Consider the following 6,021-nt stretch of genomic DNA (forward strand, 5'->3'; position numbering starts at 1 on the left):
AAATAAAATTTGAATAAATCCCCTTCCTCAAGGCGGAGGATGGAAGGAAAGGATGGAAGGGGGCAGGGAAAGGGGGAGGGGGCAATTGGGGTGCCTCAGCCCCCCTGGTCCCCCGGCCCCGCGCTGCTTCGGCCCGGGGCCCTGGCCGCCTCTCTCATCCCTCCTGAGCTCCTTCCTCCTTCCTCCTCTCTTCCCCCACCCCTCCCTCCTCCTTCCCTCCTCCTCCTCCTCTTTACTCCCTCCTTCTCCCAGAGGAACCCCGCCCCCTGCCCCCTCCTGTCCCCACCACCTCCACTTTCCAGGACGAGCACGCGCAGGGCACGACGGAAGTCGTAGTCCTGCGGCCCGGGGACACCGTGGGAACAAGGGGATGCTGGGGCCCGCGGGGACTACAAACAAGATGGCGGAGGGCGTGCCAAGCCGGGCGCCGAGGACGCCGGGAGTTATAGTCCGGTTGCCCCGAGGCTCCCCGTAGCCGAGGATAGAGAAGGAGCGGGAACGATGACTACAAACAAGATGGCCTTCTCCCCCGACCCGACCTCTTTCCCAGGCGCTCACACGCCCTCCTGTCCACAACCCTCCGCGTGTGTGGTACCTGACGGGAGTCGCAGTCCATCTGCTGCCTTCCCGCTGCCATTTCTACTCGTCAGGAACAATGGAAAGGTGAAAAGGAGCGAGGACTACAAGCAAGATGGCGGGAGAGGGGCGTACACCTGGCTAGGAGTCGGTCTTAGGAGGTGCGATGGGAACAGTAGTCTTCGGGCCTGCTCGCGTGCCTTAAGAATGGCGGAACCACGAGAATAAGGAGACTACCGTAAAGATGGCAGGCTACCTGGCCTCTCCCTGCCGCCTCATTCTACCACCTGGGGCACCTCGCCCGCCTGGGACATAGAGAATCCCTCCCGGTGGCGCAGAGCCTGACGGAAGTTGCAGTCTTCCCGGGTCCGCTCTATTATCTTCGGCGGAGACAATGGAAGGGAAAAGGGGCGGGGACAACCAGCGAAGATGGCGGCCGAAGGCAAGGGGAGATGGCGGCTTGGGATTTGTAGTCCATGCACTAGGGTTGGTCTCTTGTAAGAACGCGGGAGAGGACTACAATGAGGATGGCGGACCATCACCGGCTCTCTGCGGCAATGCCTGCTGGGGGACGTAGTCCCTTCCTAAGCCCTCCGGAGAAAGGACCTGGGCTGTTGAAATGCGCATCGCGACGGACACGCCCACTTGCGAGCCTACGGAAAGCGAGAGTGTCTTTCCGCCTCTGCCCGCCGCCTCTTTCCGAACGACCTGCCGGGATTTGTAGTCCCGCGCCCTGTACTCGCCCGCGGAGGGGGAGAATTTAGGTCACCAGTGGGGCTCAAGGCAGGTGAGGGAGGAAGACCCGCGGGAGTCCAAGGAATATATAATGTCGCCCCGCGTGCGGCAAGGACTCTCAAGGGTCCTTGGGGTGAGGCTCTCCAGGGAGAACAGCAATAAACGGCGCTGTCGCGGCGAGGGAGGCGTGGTTGTCGCCGACGGGACCGTCCCTCGCACCCGAGGCTCCTCGCACCCGAGGCTCCTCCCCCAGGCCTCCGGGAGTCCGACCCGGAATCGACCCGGTCGCGAGGACTCCGGCGAAGGGGCTCTCAAGTCCTGCGAAACCGGGAGTCGCGGAACCTCGGTCTTCTCGTCTGGGAAGTGGGGATGATGGCGCGTCCCACCGGGAAGGGTCAGGTGCGTGAGCTCGACGCCCTCGGGGCCTGACCCGGGGCTCGTGCGGGTCGCTCCTTTCGCGGGGCTCCTTCCTGCCCAGCCCTTCGGGGATCCCAGGCATCCACCGCGCCGGGAGGGCTTCGCTCCCGGGAGGAGGAAACTGTGGCCGGCCGCCGGCCCGCACCTCCAGCCGCCCCCGCGCCCCGCACCTCCAGCCGCGCCCCCGCGCCCCGCACCTCCAGCCGCGCCCCCGCCCCTCCTCCGAGTCCTCCCGCGTCCACTACCGAGCGCGGCTCCCAGGGGGCGCCCAGTCTCCGTGTGCCTGACGTCCTGCAGCCTGGCCGGATGCCTCAGCCTTCAAGTAGCGGGTGGTGCCCACCGCCGGCCTCATCGCCGACCGGCCTCGGCGGCGTCCCTGCAGCCATCTCGGCGGCCAAAGCGAGCGGGACTGCTCCCCCCTTCGGCCTTCTCGATCTGCCTCCTCCGCTTGCAAAACTACCCACTTCTGACCTCCGGCTCTCCCCGCCTGTGTTGGAGCGCCCTGCGGAAGACTTGGGGTGGTTCTTCGGCCCGGGAAGTTCACGCCGGCCCGGGGAGGGCGATCTTGAGGTTGGAGGGACTGGCTTGAGGCCGGGCGGAGGCTCCCTCCAGCTCCCACCTTGTCAGGAGGCCCTTGGCTCTCAGATGATGGTCTCCTCTGTGTCCTCGCTGCCTGAGCGCTGGCTGGCGTGATTGTTCAGGACTTTCTCCACCGCTTTTCCCACGGCCTGTTAGGTCCTTCCCCTCTCGCATCCCACTTCTCTACTCTGCATCCTGCAGGTTTCTGTTCAAATGCCGCTGCCCCAATGAAGTCTTCCTGTGATTCCCAGATGAAATTCATTTATTGACTCACTACATTGTAAGCGTTATGAGGTGCCCACTTCTGTGTTAATTCGGTGCTTTCAGCATCTCATCCGATCCTCAGAAGAATCCTAGGAGATAGAACCGTTTTATAGATGAGAAAACTGGGGACCCAGTTTCCAGAACCCCGCCTGAGGACTACTGCAACATCTACAAAGGGACCAAATTCAGCCAGATGTGTAAGCTTAGTTTGGAACAAAAACAATTGTTTGCAAAATTGTCCTGCAAAAATGGGTTTCCACTTTCACTTGAAATCCTGAAATCTAGCACTTTGGAAGGATGGCTTAGGACCACTCAGTGGTGGTGGTTTTCTTTTTGACGGCCTGGACTATAGGACTACAGGCCAGTTTCAGAAATAGGTGAGATCCCTCAGTCCCTCGAGGAACCGCTAGAAAGGAATAAAGGGCACTTCCCTCCTTTCAGAACTATCGGTAGCCTTGGAGTGAGCGCACTGATTCAGCAACTGGAGCAGCCCATTTATCCCGCCGTCCCTTCCTGTCCTGAAGGCTGCTCGCTGCTCCCCCTTCGTCTCTTCTGGATCTCTGTAGGTGTTGGTAGCTTCTAGATCAGCCAGGATAGGCTAGGTTAAGTTGCAGTAACAAAGAACACCAAGTTTGGTGGCTTCTAGCAAAGGTCGTTTCTTACTCTTGCTGCATGTCTAGTGCAGGTGGTCTGCTCCTTCCAGTCCCTCGAGGAAGAGACTCCATCTCCATCTGAGCTTCCATGTGACAGTTCTGCTCCCACTGTATTGGCCAGTCGATAACCCGACCTAACCTCAAAGGAGTCAGAACAGCGATGTCCCCACAGGCCTAGAAGAACTGGACACTTGTGAGCAACCCTAATGACAAATACAGCTTCTTAAGAGCCCTAGGGGAAGTTCATTGCCCCCATATAGAAGATTTCCTGGGGAACATTCACTAGGAGATAGCTGCTGAGCGAGCTCTTCTGTTGTCCTGCGGTATGGCAACACCCACAGGAAGGAGAGAGCAGTCTGAAATACAGCCAGCTAGAGTGGACAGGTGAACGGAAAAATACCCCAGTGCAAGGCAGATGCAGAGGCATCTGCGAGTCATCACCAAAAGCAAGGTACCCCTTGGGGCGTCTGGGTGGCTTGGTCAGTTAAGTGTCCAACTCCTTGTTTTGGCTCAGGTCCTGGGCTCAGGGTTGTGAGATGGAGCCCCGCGTCAGGCTCTGCACCCAGCCTGGAATCTGCTGGAGAGGAGATGCTGTCTTTCCTTCCCCCTCTACCCCTCCCCCCTGCTCTCCCCTGCTCTCTTCTTACATAAATAAAGAAATAAAATCTTAAAAAAAAAAAAAAAAAAGCAAGTCACCCCAAAGCTGACTGGATCTGATCCGTGAAGATTCCAGAAATGAAATTCTCACCGATGAGTGTGGCTTCGGGTGGCCTCTTCTCCCTCTCCCTCTGCCTCTCTCCATCTTGTGTTCTCCGTCCCTCTGCGCTCTCTCTCTCAAATGATTTTTGAAAGAATCTTTAAAAAAATAAAATAAAACCAAGGGCTCCTGGGTCCCTCTGTCGGTTGGGCTCTTTTGGCTCAGGTCATGATCTCCGGCTCCCTGATCAGCAGGGAGTCTGGTTCACTCTCTCTCCCTCTGCCCTCCCCACAGCTCGTCCTCTCTCTCTCTCTCATAAATAAATAAAATCTTAAGAAATAAAAATAAAAACAAACAAACAGAAAATATCAAGTATGGACAAGAATGTAAGAAACTGGAATCCTGAAGCACCTGGGTGGCTCAGTGGGTTCAAAGCCTCTGTCTTTGGCTCAGGTCATGATCCCAGGGACCTGGGATCGAGCCCTGAATCCGGCCTTTCTGCTCACGGGCAGTCTGCTTTCTCCTCTCTCTCTCTGCCGGCTTCTGCCTACTTGTGGTCTCTGTCTGTCAAGTAAATAAAATCTTTAAAAAAAAAAAGAAACTGGAGGCGCCTGGGTGGCTCAGTGAGTTAAAGCCGCTGCCTTCGGCTCAGGTCATGATCTCAGGGTCCTGGGATCGAGCCCCACATCGGGCTCTCTGCTCAGCAGTGACCCTGCTTCCTCCTCTCTCACTCCGCCTGCCTCTCTACCTACTTGTGATCTCTCTCTGTCAAATAAATAAATAAAATCTGAAAAAGAAAAGAAAAGAAACTGGAATCCTTGTGCGTTGCTGACAGCAGTGTAAGATACCGCAGCCGATGAGGAGGACGGTCTGGCAGGTCCTCAAAAAAAAAAAAAAAGAAAAAAGACACCCATGAATTTAATGTGTAATTAATGTGTAATTAATCAGTTAATCAAACATAGAATTACCATATGATCTGGCAGTCCCATCTGGGGTATGTATCCAAAAGAATTGAAAGCAGAAACTGGAACAGATACTTGGCACACACTCGGTCATAGCAGAATTATTAATTAATCACTGAACTAAATGTCTGCCAGTGGGTGACCAGATAGATCAATGGGATATTTCCAACTTTAAAAAGGCATGAAATTCTGATACAAGCCACAACATGTATGAACCTTGAAGACAGGATACTAAGTGAAACAAACAGACACCCTCTGTGTCTGGGGCATCTCAAGGAATCACATTCACAGTAATGACCCCCAGGGCCAGGGTCAGAGGGAATGAATGGCGAGTTATTGTTCAACGGGTACCGGATTTCAAATTGGGAAAATTAAAAAGTTCTGGAGATAGATGGTGCTCATGGTCCCCAAGAATGTGGATATACTGAAGGCCACTGAAATGTACACGTAAAAATGATTAAAATGGGGGCACCTGGATGGCTCAGTGATTAAAATGGTCAATTTTATGTTATATATATTTGACCACAAGCTACAACGCCAACAAACCACTTCACTATAGTAAGGGGGGAAGAAGAACAGAATTGCAACAATTTCCTGTTGTTGTTTTTTTTTTTTAAGATTTTATTTATTTTTAAGAGTTTTTTTTTTTTTAAGGGCTATTTATTTATTTATTTATTTGACAGACAAAGATCACACGTAGGCAGAGAGGTAGAGGCAGGCAGAGAGAGAAGGGGAAGCAGGCTCCCTGCCGAGCAGAGAGCTGATGTGGGGCTCGATTCTTAGACCCTGGGATCATGACCTGAGCAGAAGGCAGAAGCTTTAACCCACTGAGCCACCCAGGCGCCCAAGATTTTATTTATTTATTTGAGATAGACACAGAGAGAGAGAGCACAAAGGGTGGGGGGAGGTAGCAGAGAGAGAGGGAGAAGCAGCCAAGCAGGCTCCCCTGCCAGTAAGGAACCTGATGTGGGACTCGATCTCAGCACCCCGGGACTATGACCCAGTCAAAGGCAAAGGCTTAACCAACTGAACCCCAGAGCCGCAGGTTTTCTTGTTTAGAAAAGATACAGAAGATATGGATTTAAATGATGCAGTGAACTCAGAGCATTACTTGGAAACTTTTTACATTTATATTCTA

This window comes from Mustela nivalis (assembly GCF_964662115.1).
Source record: "Mustela nivalis genome assembly, chromosome: 19".
Taxonomy (NCBI): Eukaryota; Metazoa; Chordata; class Mammalia; order Carnivora; family Mustelidae; genus Mustela; species Mustela nivalis.